Source organism: Setaria viridis, chromosome 3 (assembly GCF_005286985.2).
Source record: "Setaria viridis chromosome 3, Setaria_viridis_v4.0, whole genome shotgun sequence".
Lineage (NCBI taxonomy): Eukaryota > Viridiplantae > Streptophyta > Magnoliopsida > Poales > Poaceae > Setaria > Setaria viridis.
The window spans coordinates 21,832,785-21,847,198 of NC_048265.2; the positions used below are offsets into that span (position 1 = coordinate 21,832,785).

The 14,414-nt window shown below is 42.1% G+C and overlaps 1 long non-coding RNA gene across 1 annotated transcript; it reads left to right on the forward strand.

Annotated features, from left to right (window-relative positions):
- The first annotated feature begins 9,857 nt into the window (after nucleotides 1-9,857).
- Nucleotides 9,858-14,074, forward strand: LOC117847931 (uncharacterized). The gene is made up of 2 exons (XR_004638743.2): nucleotides 9,858-11,049; nucleotides 13,731-14,074. It is a non-coding gene; the product is annotated as an uncharacterized lncRNA (long non-coding RNA).
- Nucleotides 14,075-14,414: the final 340 nt, after the last annotated feature.

The window sequence follows — 14,414 nt, forward strand, 5'->3', positions numbered from 1 at the left end:
ATCCCTTAGTACCGGTTGATTTTTGATACATTAGTACCGGGTCTAACGGCTAATTCCTCAGGAGCCCCCCGTAACCCCCTTTAGTACTGTTTGGGAGCTCCACCCGGTCTGCCGCCCCCTCTATCTTCCTCTCTCTCTCTGTCCTCTCCCTCTCCCCCGCCTCCTTAATTATCCGCTCCCCCTCCCCTCCCTCTCCCGCCACCGCTGCCCCTCCCCTTCCCCCTTTGCTCGCCCCTCACTGGCAGTGAGGAGCGACAGCGGGGTGAGGTGCAGGGCGCGCGGAGGTGCTCGACGACGCGCGGGGGAGCGGCAGCCAGCTGGAGGCGACGGGGCGCAGGGGTGCGGCGGCGGGGCACAGGTATTTTCTTTGTTTTTTTGCTCCACGGCTGACAGCGGCGGGCAACGGGAGGACGGCGGGAGGGCAGCGGGGGCCGGGCGGGAGGAATGGTGGTAGGAGGGCGGCGGCGGGGGCCAGGCAGGAGGGTGGTGGGGGCTGGGCGGGAGGGCGGCGAGATTTCTATTTTTATTTTTTTAATACCCCTTTAGTACCGAAGTAACAGTACCAGTTGCACAACCGGTTCTAAAGGGGAGGTTACAAACTGGTACTGAATGCCCTTTCCCCAGTAGTGACTATAGCTCCAGCTTTGCATTATTGGTCGATCATGGGCTATATTTGAGCAACCAATACTCGCTTTGCTCTAAAATGTGTTATTTTAGAGTTCAAAATTTATCCCATAAAAAGTGCATTCATAAATTTTAAACGAGTTTAAGTGGACCCACACACTAACTTTAGCAATCCTCACGAGTCACGAGCTTATTAATTCGGACCTGCTAGCGTCCGAACGTCCGATGGAAAATTTCCCATCGGATGGTACATCGCAACATGAAGAACCAGAAACTGCAACATTATAAATTACCTTTTGCAACAACTAGAAATAATAATATCGGATCTCATGAGATTCTAAGAAAACAAATTCCCACCGCAAAAGATGGAGAGTGTTTCGTGCAACATATGATCCAAAATCCCCTTTTTTTCCTCTAGGAAATAGAACCTCATAACCTAGATATCGAGACATCCGAGGACACCTCGTGCAACCTCAAAAAACGACTAATGCAACAAAAAAACATCACTTGTTGCAATATGAACAAGAAAATTCTATTGCAACATCAAGGGGAAAAAAATCCGTTGCAACATATACAACATAACTATGCAACATTTTCAAATCGCTATTGCAACATCTTCAAATCTCTAGTGCAACATGGAGTCAGGCCACATCATCGTTGGCTTCTGCTACCACACCATGTCGCCATGTCCAGCATGTATTTGAAGTGGTTATCTCAGGGATGCTTGTGTTGTGGAGTCGCTGCCTCTTCGACGGCATACGGCGCGGCTTCGGCTGTGATTAATCGGGTTGGGCGATGTTGGGGAGGCGGATAGGTGCTGCAAGGGAAGTAGCTGCGAGCACAACTGGCAGTGATGGCCAGGTAGCGCGATGCAAGGGAGGAAGCTGCGAGTGTTGTTGCGCGTTGATGACGAGGAGGTAGTGCGATGTGGGGGAGGCAGCTGCAAGTGCCGCTTCTAGAGGTGATGAGGCAGTGCGGGGGTGGGAGCTGCAAGGGGCGAGCGCCGCCACCTGTAAGGCAGCTGCTAGCGCTGCCACCGATTGAATGAGTGAGCTGCGAGCTACAACCTTGCCAGAATCTATTGACTGTGTGGATTGAATGAACGAGAGGAGCACGAGAGAATGAAAGGATAAGAACGCGTGAAAAATGTTTGGTGGAGAGACATCCTACTTTTTTCTGGATGGGCTGGTGTCCGATATTTCCACCGCGCGTCGGACGGCTGGCTGACCTGTAGCATTACCGTTATTAATTGGAAGCCTATCAAGGCTCCCTCTAATTATGTGTGCTTACTTAAGCCAGTTCGGACATCAAAGACAACTAAACAATAATTAGGAGCATGCATGACATTTTCCATACTCACTATTTTGTCTCAAACTTTCTAGAAAAATACTTTATTATGAGATGGAGGAAGTAGGTGTGTATATTTAATGGTATTTTGACCAGGTAATAATTGCATGGTTTATTATTTAGTTTATTTCTATCAAGGCATATTTTGATTCGGGAAAAGTCAAATTTTACAAATTTTGACCAATAATTAGTTAAATTATAAGCATATTTAGTGTATAAATTTTGCATCAACATATTTATACTCAAAGTCATTTTAAGATGATATTGACTATTTAGTAATTGACATTATATTTTAAGAGAAATTGAGAGTCAAATCTACTTTGAAAGATTTTTCCCCATTTGAAATATTGCTATCATTTATGAAGGCATAACTTGTAAGTTCATATTACTATCTCCACCGTGCTGGTTACCTCCATGCATGTGCAATCTTACTATTAGTAAGTGGACATTCCTTTTGAAGCCTCCACATGACGCTACCTATGATCCTAGGTGGACACTCTAAAAAGAGAGAGAAATTATAAATTTTTTTCAAAAAAGCAAAAACTCTTGCCATCAACCAAGTAGACTCAAATCATCGTAGCTACTGGATCTATTATTTTTTTCTAAAAATTACCCACTTCCATTATGAAAATAGGTTAAAGTAACCCCTAAATCTATATTTGGATCACCTACCTCTCCCATTAAATACAATAAACTAAAGTAATCCCCTGACCTTTATTTAAATTATCCACTTATTCAATTATAAAAAATTGAAATAACCCCCAAAATGTGCATCTAAATTGCCCACCACTAACATTATAAAAAATAATTTAAAGTAAACCCTTAAATTTGCATATGAATTATCCACATATGCCACATTATTAAAAATAACATGAGGTAACTCTAAATCTAAATCCAAATCACCTTCATTAAAAATATCTCGAGTGCACCAATATATAATTTTAAATTATATATTTCTTATGCTATTGGTATAGAAAAATAATAATTAAGGTATGTACATTGATGTGTGAGAGGAAGTGATGAGAATATGGATTTTTTATGGTAAAAATATAGCTCACACTTATGGTTTATTAAATAATCTAAGCGCATAATAGTGATGCAAAGTGCATCATAAATATGGCTGAAAATATTATAAAGTAATTAATAATTAAAGTATGTCACAATTGGGTAAAGATAATAACTACTCCCTCCATCCTTTAATATATGACGTTGGCTAGCTCAAAAATGAACTAACCAACGTCATATATTAGCGGACGGAGGTAGTATATATCTATATAAATATCATGATAGAATATTTAACAAATGAGAGAGTTCAAGGTAACAGTTATGATGGTTAGCTATGTGCTCTTTTTTTTTTAATTGGAGACTCCGAATTAATCCTCGCTCTTTCTCTTTCCCTTTCTTTCCTTCCTCATTTTCCTCTTCCTTTACTCTCTTTTATTCTTCCTCTCTTGCAAACATGACTAAAATTGTAGGAGAGACTCAAGGGAGGCTGCATTGCGTACAGAGCTGTAGGAGGGCCTTGAGCCCCAGCCGCCCCGCTCCTGCGTGCGAGCGACCGTTTCGATTTGGGAGTGGATGGAGGCGTGTGTTGAACGGCCAATTCATAGTTCATATAAGCTAGCCGCGTCCACATCCATGGAACTAGTACTAATCTTCTCGACTAGATGCTCTATCGTCTCTATAATATATATAGTACATATACTTCCAGATGCCTAGGTATGAGCCTTGGACACATTTGTGCCGGCTTACACATATTTAATTGGAATCGGTATATACACAATTCCACATGTAGCTAGTTCGAACAAAGTCATCAATTTAAATAGGGCATTAGTTATGATCACAAACAGACCAGTATGTAAAACAAAAGTATACATGATTGGCCTTTTGCAGTCATGAGCTTGCTTGCTTCCAGCGCTCTATTCTTGCCTCAGCTATAGGCTAATCCTTATCTGTTTTTACTTGTCCTAAACGTCATATGTTTAAGGATGGAGGGAGTATATAGTATATCTATCTTGCTGATGTTTAGAAATAACAAGTTAAAATTTTTGTTTGAATTATAGGTGTATAGAACGCTTTGCCCCTATTTTCTAGAAATAGCAGGAAAACTTTTTTTCTTTTCTATTTCATTGAAGAATATTAGTTTTCTATTTTGAGTGAAGGAGAACAAAAATTACATTTTCCTTTTGTTTGTACAATACAACGTGGTGATGCCGACAAATTATATATCCACCCACCCCACCAAGAAGGAAGGTTGTTGCTAACAGCCATAATGATTTTGATGATTAATGATAATATAGTTATGGGGACTAATGTGTTTGCAAGATGTACCTTTGTAGGTGCTTTATGAGTCTCAAGGATGAATTACAAAATCATCAAAATGAGAAGAAGAAGAAAGACTTGGAAGGATTCTATGGCATACAAATGACCGTAAAAATCCAGAGAGAGACACTATATGCACCGACTCATTCGGTGTCAACAGTGACCATCACCGAATTAGTCGGTGATTGTCGGCTCGGCTCAGATTCAACTCTAGAAGTTTTAATAACTTACACCGATTCTTACGGTGGGTGAAGTGCCAATGCAGCGAATTAGTTGATAAAGGAAGGCAGTGGAAGACAGCGGCTCAGGGGTCACCGACTTATACGGTGATGCCCTCACATGTCACTGAATCAGTTAGTGATTCATGTGGGTCCGGTTGATAATGGCTCAACGGCTACCTGGAGGCAGACCACCAACTCATTCGGTGGTGCACAACTAGGGGCACCGAATCAGTTGTTGATAACAGATTCTATATGACCATTGGAGCAACGACTAGTTTTTTGGTTTGATCTTACATATACCCTATTGCCCGGCCATTTGATGTGTTATAGAGCTTGGAGAAGCTATAGGTTTGGTTTCCACATTCACACAAGTGTTGTATCCACCAAAGTGCTCAAGAGAAAATTCAGGCAATTAGCATAAGGCTTAGGTCTTGATTAGTACTAGTTTAGGTATTGTTTTAGGATTTAGCCTAGAGTTAGATGAGGTTTGCACACCTCATTGTTATCGGTGCTTGCGCGCACCACGAGTTGTAAATCCGAGGCTTGTAAATCTTGCGAGACCCTCCAGCCGTGTTTGTGGATCGGAGTGGCCGTTGGTGCATGTGATAGGGATCGGATGAGAGGCCCTAGGTGTTTTGACGAAGCTCTACCAAGTAAAGAGTGGCAAGGAGCATTCGGGAGAGGTTAGGCGGAGAACCACTTGCGTTGGGAAGTCTTGTCAGCTATCCTAGTGAGTTACTTGACATGGGAGCTTATGCCCTTGCACGTGCATTCCCTTGAAAGGGGCTCCAACAACGAGGACTAGTGGAAAGTTTTGCTTCCTGATACTTCGGTAAAAATCGCCGTGTTGTCGTGAAGAGAGTTTACCTTTTCTCTACCTCATTTAATTTCCACATTTTTTATTACACTTACATTTCACGTTAACCTTTCCTAGAATTGCCTTGTGTAGTTTATAGGATTGGAATATAGGGTGCAAAATTCTTTTGCCGTAGAGAAAGCAATACGTAGAAAAAACTAGTGCACATCTAGATAGAAATTGAAATTATTTTTATATATGCTTGGAGCCTTAATTTTTAGAACATCCAAGTCACCCCTTTAGAATGTCACGATTCCTTCAGTTGTGACAAGTGATCATATGTTAAACTCTATCAGATGCTCTTATTCGTTAAAGATACATCTTTTCTTTTTCTCTTTTTTCCATATGTTACGTCAAGCATATACATTGGGTAGCACATCTCGCTTGTTGCTGGATGTATAGGAATCTAACAGGTCACCGGCTTAACATTGGGTTGCTCCTCTGCCTTTCGATATATATTCGGGTAATGTGTGTTGCGGAGGATGCATACATGTATGATGTATGATGTATCTCTCAGTTGATACAGGCTGAAAATGCAACCTGGTTGGTAAAGCTTCGGCATCATGTGATGTCTGCTGACAATTTCAGCCATCATACCGTGTGACAGAGAATATACTAGTTACGGCGAAAGTAGTACTTTGCACAGAAATTACTATACGGCCACTAATGCCATCTCTCAGTGACAAAACAAATGGGAGGCCACGAATCCAGGTCACCTCGTTCGAACATTTTGTTATTCTTCTATAGCTGCGAGTGTTTGGGTAAGGACGTAAGGTGTTCCACGTATGCATCTTTCATTTGGTGTTGGGCGAAATTGCGACAGCTGGTTAAATGATCGTAAGCGGCGTGAGATGTCAACGAACAAAGGCATTGCCGCCGGTCATTTCATGGAAATAAAGAAAATAAACCAGTTGCATTGCAGCAAAACATAGAGAAGAGAGGACCCTAGCTACCATTGAATCCAGACCACTAGGGAGGCAGAGGTCTCTGTCTCACCTGCTTCTGATGAGTTGCGGTACGGTGCTCAATGGCCTAATTTAACAGAGTTTCAACTGTCACTTGGCAAACAAATGGGAGATTAGCTAGATTCAACTACTTTCGTCCGCTGCTTCTCTCCACATGACTTGCACCTGCCACCTATTGCAAATTACTAGTAGATGCCATTGCGACTCGAATGAAGCCCTAGAATTAGCCCATTTGGACTGTACAGACCGTGAAGTTTTGCTGGAATACTCATTTCTAACAATTGCCACTTCAACAACTTCCTTTGATTTCTACAGTTTTTTATTTTTTGGCCGGTCAGGTACTCACGTCTGTTTTCTATAGCAGCTGCAACATGCATGGTGCCAGGAGGCCAAACAAATTAAACTGCCGCCCCCCTCTTGTTTATAGTCAATCTGTTCCCAAGGATCGATTAAGCTGACCCAAAGGTGATCCGGGGATATTGCATGCTGATACCTCCAGTCGCTTTCAGTACACGGAAGCAATTTCTACCGTACAAGCAGATAGGCATCATTTGAACTCCGGTACACGTATATGAATTTCTAGAGACCATGCATGCATAAATAAGTACGGAGAAGAAGTATGTATTATTCATTATAATAATACAATAACATGATCGAAACAATTAATTAATGTCTTTTAGGAATTTGACTTGATGGAGAAACTGTATAAAACTTTTGGAGCATAAATACCGTCACTGTAGCATATACCAATATACAAGAACTCGATGCATAGAAAATGTTTTTCTCTGTATGATAAGTGCCTGCCACCGGTGCATAATAGACATCATTGTGACTAGACACACGTATGACAGCCCTGGAATTAGGCCCCATTCGTTACTGTACAGAGCATAAAGAAGTTTATATTAGTTGGAAACGTATGCTCTGTTCTAGCGACTACCATTTCATCCAGAAGCTCTCCTTGTTTTCAAGATAACTACATGAGCCATGAGCTGTTCTTTTTTTGGGGGGTTGGGGGTTGGGGGTTGTTGGGGGCATTCAGTACAACGACACATATCAGCCAAATTATTAGTGCACATATATATCACCCCGCACAAAAGTAAAAGAAAGAAAAACACTTGCTCGGATTATTCAGCGTACAGATGTACAGGATGTATGGAGAAGTTTGTGCGTGTGGATGCATAATTTGGTTGGGTCGGTTGTTACGTACTTCCTCCGTACTAAATTGCAGGTTGCTTTGATTTTTTCTAGATTCATCGGTTCTAAATTGTAGGTCACATGCATAATAATATCTATGAATCTAGAAAAATCAAGACGATCTACACTTTGGAACGGAGGAAGTAGATATTTCTATGCAACTATAGTGTATGTCTAAATGCATACAAACATTTATAAATAAAAAAAAGTTAACACTACCTACTGTAAGTAGAGAATACTTTACATTTCAGCACTGAAACATGCATGGTCGCTAGGAGCCAATAACCAAACGGCCGCCCCTTTTTGCTTGAAGCCACTTCACCCATCTAACTAACTGCCGTGCGTGCGTGGTACACTGCTGGCCAAGTCGATCGATCAGTAGGCATGCAATCCATACTTCTTACAGATCGATTGAGCTGACCTGGATCTGATCCAGATGCAGGTTGATGACTACTTTATCCAGTTGCTTTCAGTCCACGTAGACAATTTCGACTGTGTGCACGATAAACATCGTTTCAACTCGATCTGTACACGTATGGATTTGCAGTCTGCACAAAATCGTAAACAAGTTTCTAGCGACTAGCATTATCCCTACATGGTTGTCGGCTTACTTTTAGTATAAAATAAAGAGCCCAAAATATCTTAGCCGTAACCGAGCTTTATTAATAAATGAGATGCAATGTTTTTTTCCTCAAAACACGACAGTAAAGGTGCAGATGTGCACACGTACGTATGCCAACACGACTCTAGGAACATCTACAAAAGACTAGCCTAATGAATCTTGAGATTACTCTATGAACATCTACAAAATACTAGCCTAATGAATCTTGAGATTACCAAAGCCACCACAAGTAGTTGTTATGGACCGACATACCATATACCACTTAAAAAAATAGCCACATTAATAAGAGACACAATATTTGAAGTAGTGTTTGCCTTCAAGCAAGTACTAAGGGCCTGTTTGGTTATGGATGCTTATTTATAAGCAACTTAAGTTGCTTATTGTAGTTGCTTATTTATAAGTCTAGGTGTTTGGTTTGGGTTGCTTATCTGATTGCTATTCACATATTTGCCCCTGCCATCCCATTTCCCTCTACCCCTATCTAGTATGGGTTGCTTATCTGATTCCCTCCATCCCATCCCGCGAGCGGCCGGCGGCGGGCGGCGGGCGCGGCGCGGAGGCGGGCGGCGAGCGGCGCGGAGGCGGCGACGGCCGGTGCAGCGGCGGCGGCCGGCGGAAGGGGCGCCAGGCAGTGGTGACGGGAGAGAGAAGAGAGAAAGGGGAGAGAGGAGAGAGAATGAGGGTAGGAGGAGTAAAGTGCCCCATAAGCAACCATAAGCAACCCAAAAGTTGCTTATTTGCTTATGCATAAGCAACTTATAAGCAACTCTATAAGCAAGAGTGTTTGGGTTATAAGCAACTTATTTGCTTATTTTTAAGTTGCTTATGGATAAGCAACCATAACCAAACAGGCCCTAATGCAACTAAGAATTACAGTAATAAATAAGATAGATGGAAACTGCTACGGAGTAAAGCTAGCAGTGAACTCATATGGCTAAAAGGAGCACCAACTTGCAGCCGCCACCCACACTGCATGCGATGCGGATGATGCCGCGTTCGTTCAATTAGGCATAGGGCGTTACCAAAAATGCATGCATGGATAGCTTCAAGGCTCGGATAACGGCAAGCAAAGCTAGCGGTGGTGAGAGACCAAGTTGAAATATGTTTTGATCTATTTGTGATGAGTGATTGACCGGATGATTTGAAGTTTTACCGATTAAGTACATATTTATATGTGCATGATTATGCTAACGGCTAACTAGAGGTGTTGTGTTGTGTGCGTCATGTTGTGGTGTTTGTGTAAAATATATCTTGTGTATTGTCCCTCTTAGTTTGGATGCGCAGGTGTTGGATGCGACGTGGCGGTCGACGGCATGAGGTCAAGCAAAAGGTTCATGCCGATGAACTAGGGCTGTGAAGATGGACACGAGTAAGTTTGGACCGAGGGATCCGAGAAGTCCGGGCAGAGTCGTGGGCGATCCACATGGTGCATGAAAGAGCAAGAGTACACGAACGGGATGAAGACGGCGTCGGTCGAGTCAAGCGGGACGGAGGTGAGTCGAGTAGGTAGCCCGGGAGCGGGAGCGAAAGACTTGGAGGCGTCGAAGGTTTGACGGAGGTCGGACATGCGTCGACATTGGTTAGTCACGTCGTGTGCGGCGTGCAAGAGCGTTTGACCTCAAAATCGGGGGTGAGTCATGCTTGCGAGGTGTGCAAGAGGGTTTGACTGGTTTGACCTCAAAACGGGAGGCGAGTCCAGTGTGGCTGGATGGCGTCGAGTCGGAGGACGCACGGCACCATCGCGAAGCTTGAGTCGAGGCGAAACGAAGTCGTGAAGGCGCCAGATCCGTCCGATGGTTCAAGAAAAATTTGGATAGTTTTACCCTTAGAGGGTATTTGGATTGTATGCTTCATGTAAGGGCATTTTGATCATTTACCAAATGTCTATATATATGAGGAGTGGCTGTTGGGGCAGACACGTCTCTTGGGGTTGTTTGATGGTAGACTTCTCATTTTCTTTGTGAGAGCTTTTGGGTGATAGAGAGGGAGAGGGATGAGAGGATCTTTGATTTGATCTTTTTGTCATCTTAGCTTTGATTGTGCTTAAGTGTGGCTTGTAAACAAATATGGTGGAGTAATCTAAAGATCAAATTTGTGCTCATTATTCCATCCTCTCAAGATCTGAGATTTCTCTTTTTCGTGTTTTTCGGATGTATTTTTGGGGATTTTCGTTCTTTGCTATTCGCTCCAAATTCAGTGAAATTTGTTAGAGGCTTTTGTTGCTAGGATGCTTGTGAGCAACTTTAGTATGATTTCCATTCAAATCCCTCACGGATTCGACGTGAATTTGAATTTTTACCGTGGCGTTCGGTTTTTTTCGAAATTTGCGGTGAATATTTGAGTTTTTCGAGATATTTTTTATATGGATCTACTAGCCCTTGAGGAGACTTCTATGGTTCAAATTTCGTTTGAATCCACGGAGTATTGAGGGAGTATTTTTCGTTGGAAGTTTGGAAGTTGTTCTTGTTTTCCTAGTCTGTGTTTGTGCGCAGGAACAGAGTTGCCTCGGGCGGCATCTCGCGGGCAGCACGCGATGCCCACACTCACGTGCGCGGCACGCGCGACGAGCGCTCGGCAGACCGGTAACCCAGCGCCGGTGGACGGGCCCAGCCGAGCGGAGCGAAGGCCCAGCTGCGTACGCGGCCTGGCACTCCACCCTAGCCAGCGGCTCAGCTCCTCCTGGCGAGAGGCCAGCAGGCCAGGGGAGCGTCCCGCAGCCCAGGCTGGTCAGGCGGCCCAGCACAGCTCCCGCAGTGGCCCAGGTGACGCAAGGCCCAGGCAGGCTCACAGCTCGGCCCAGCGCGCATGCAGGCCGAAATCAGCAGGCCAGCTAGCTGCATTTCTCTCTGTGGTGACCGGTGAGCAGCATCTGCATGTCGTCGTGCTACAATGAGTTAGGTAGCTCCCGTCACATCGGATATTCGATACGAATTAGAATGATTAAATATAGACTAATTATAAAATTAATTGCACAGATGCAGGTTAATTTATAAGACAAATCTATTAAGTCTAATTAGTTTATGATTTAACAATATGGTGCTACAGTAACTATTTGCTAATGGTAGATTAATTAGGCATAATAGATTCGTCTCGCGAATTAGTCCAGGGCTTCTGCAATTAGTTTTGAAATTAGCTCATATTTAATCTTTCTAATTAGCATCCGAACATTCGATGTGACAAGGGCTAAACTTTAGCCTAGTATCCAAACAACCCCTTAACCACGATTGCTATCATGACCATATCATTTGGATATTAGTTTATTAGATTTTGCTTGAGTTCATCACTTGATCTTGCATGCGTGGCCGGCTAGAGTTTTTATTTAGTTAATCTTTATCACCTTGTCTAGCTTTGTTAAGTAGTTTGGCGCATGCTAATCTTGCTATGTCTTTAATTAATTAATTAATTCAAGCCTGCTTACACAAGTGAAGGTTTAGTAGTATCTTTGCTTTTCTCTTGTGCAAGCTTTTCGATGCCTCTCTTTACTTTGCTTCCACTATACTTTGAGCATTTGTAATCGTTTATAGGGTGAGCTTGTCATGAGTTGACTTGTGTCATCTTGACGATTAGACGCGAGGTGTGTTTAGGGTGGCAATCGGGACATAGATCTTGTTCTCGGAGAGAATTTTAAAAGGCTCCCATTCACCCCCTTATGCCCGTCCCGGTCCTTTAGGTGGAGAAATAAGGGCAATCCCAACCCAATGATTAGGATGGTGTACATAGAATAATGAGCTGCTACCTAAGATAAAAGATAATGTGGCAAGGGAGTAAATGAAGAAAGTGAAGGAAATCAGATCTTGCATGAGATCTAGTTTCTACACACTATTCAAGATATAATGAGAGGGGAGTAGTATTAAAGTCAAGTGTGAAATAGTGACGTTTGTATAGGAAGAGTAGTGTCTAGTGCTAGTTTTTTGATGATGTGAAGCTTATAGAAACTATGGTACGCATACGTCTTCACGCCTATGTAGCCAAGCGGCAGTGTGGTAATTAAGCAGAGGTGAGTTGCACGGTATACGGATCGCTTCGGTTCCTCACTTGCTTCGGCTACACTGCAACGTGCACGACGATATCGCTCTCGAGGTGCTGACGACGTGCATGGGCCAATATACAGGTCGAGCCAAGACAAATCGCCCTGGCCGTGCTGGCCATCGGTCATCAGCTATGACTTCGGAATGACTGCATAATAGTAGTCTCGGCTGTACATATATCCGTTCTTAAATATACGTGACATTTAGGTAGAATAAACTAATTAGTTTAAAATAAACTAATTTACTTATCCTAAATATCATATATTAAAAAAAGACAGTATTAGTACACCTAGGTCATGTTGTACGGCGCAGATGTGTCTTATTACGAAAGAGTTCTGAAGAATTGTATGTAGCGAATTTGTTGCTAAATCAGTGCAGTGGGTGCAGAAGTGTCAACTACTTTTATTTAGGATGGGAAAAAGTTCATTTTACTCATCTCACTTATTTACTTTATCTACTTAACCTCCTAAGAAAAATTAATCTCACTTTACTTCCCCGAACTATTTCATTTGGTCCAATCTACCCCTAATTAGATTTTTATTTTTGTTTTTTTGCGTACAAGTTGAGTTTTAATTTCAAATTTTGTCAGTTGACTTATAACATGATGCTCTACATTAGAAAAATACATTAGCAATTTTTCATGATTAATTTTTGTACAGTTTTGTATATCTAAGATCAATTTTGTATTAAATATTCATAACCTATGAAAATAATCATGAAAAATTCTTAGTATAATTTTTTAATATAAGGCATCATGTTTTGTATCTGCTCACAAAATTTGAACTCAAAATTCAACTTATACATGGAGAAACAAAAAAGAGAAATCTAACTAGAGGGTAGATTGAATCAAATGAAATAGTTCAGGGGGAGTAAAGTGAGTTTAAATTTTGTTTAGAGGGTTAAGCGGATAAAGTGGATAAGTGAGGGGAGTAAAATAGACTTTTTCCTTTTGGATGCATATAGAGGAAGACACATAATTGTTTTAATCATCTGAACATCTTCAAGAAGCTTATCACACAGCTAGTTAGTGCAGATGACAAAATTGAAGAGAAAATAAGATCATCATACTGGTTTCATCCTTACAATCATGAGAGCAGTTGGTGATGCGTATATTCTCGTTGGGAAAACTGCTTTCAATGTGTTCTTCTACTACGAATATGACTCCTACATACATGTTTAGGAACCTTTAGAGAACTATATAACTAATGGAGTGGGGTCATAGGGAATTAATCAAGTCAAGAGCGAAGTGTAACACCTCACATCCAAAATCCGCTTATAGCCCAGCTCCTCGCACAACCAACTGTGTCCAAAATCTGTAAATATGAGGAAATTTTAATTGGTGCATGTTATAGATATTATTACTTATTAGTTCATCGATCTGTGGGCTACTAATTTTAAGAATCATCGGTATTAGAAGTTCATGAATAAGTTTTTAGCACACAATTCATATATTTTGTTCACATTCTAATACAATACTTATATACTAGATACTTTTAACATATATTTATTTATGGTAGAATTTAATTATCAATTACTGCTTTTTATATGCAGTACTAACCACAAAGTCCGAAACTCCAAGCATCCACAAGCTAAGCGAGGGAGAGAAAGGTCACTGCCTCACGTACTTATGAGTTACGGTGAAGCCTGGTGCAATGACGTCGTCCGGTGTCCTCATTGGCCTAATTTAACAGAGTTTAATTGCCTAGAGTTTAACAAGCAAACTGGAGATTATCCAGATTCTACTACTTTAGTGCACTGCTCGTCTCTCCACATGACGTGCACCTGCCACCTGCTGCAGATCACTAGATCAGTTAAGCCCCATTTGGACTGTACAGACCGCGAAGAAGTTCTGTTCATTTCTTGTGATTGCCACTTCAAGAACTTTCTTTGTTTTCTACAGCTTTCGCTTTGGCCAGGTACGTTACGTCTGCTCCCTAGTAGCTGTAGCTCGATGCAACATGTTAGCTGGAGAGCCAACCAAACTGCCGCCCCCTTGTTTATAGTCAACCTAATCCCTGCGGATCGATTGCGACCCAAAGCTGAATTTGTCCTGGTTAACCAATAACCATCAATAATTCAATTTGGCGGGAAGGAGAGCGCCAATAATTCAAGTTGCAGCAGCGCCGCCTGCACTGCATAGCCATCGATGACGATGCCGATGATGCATGAGGCTGTTCGTTTCGACACTTTGACAGGCGTGCGGGGGTTGCCAAAACCATATGCATTGGCTTCAAG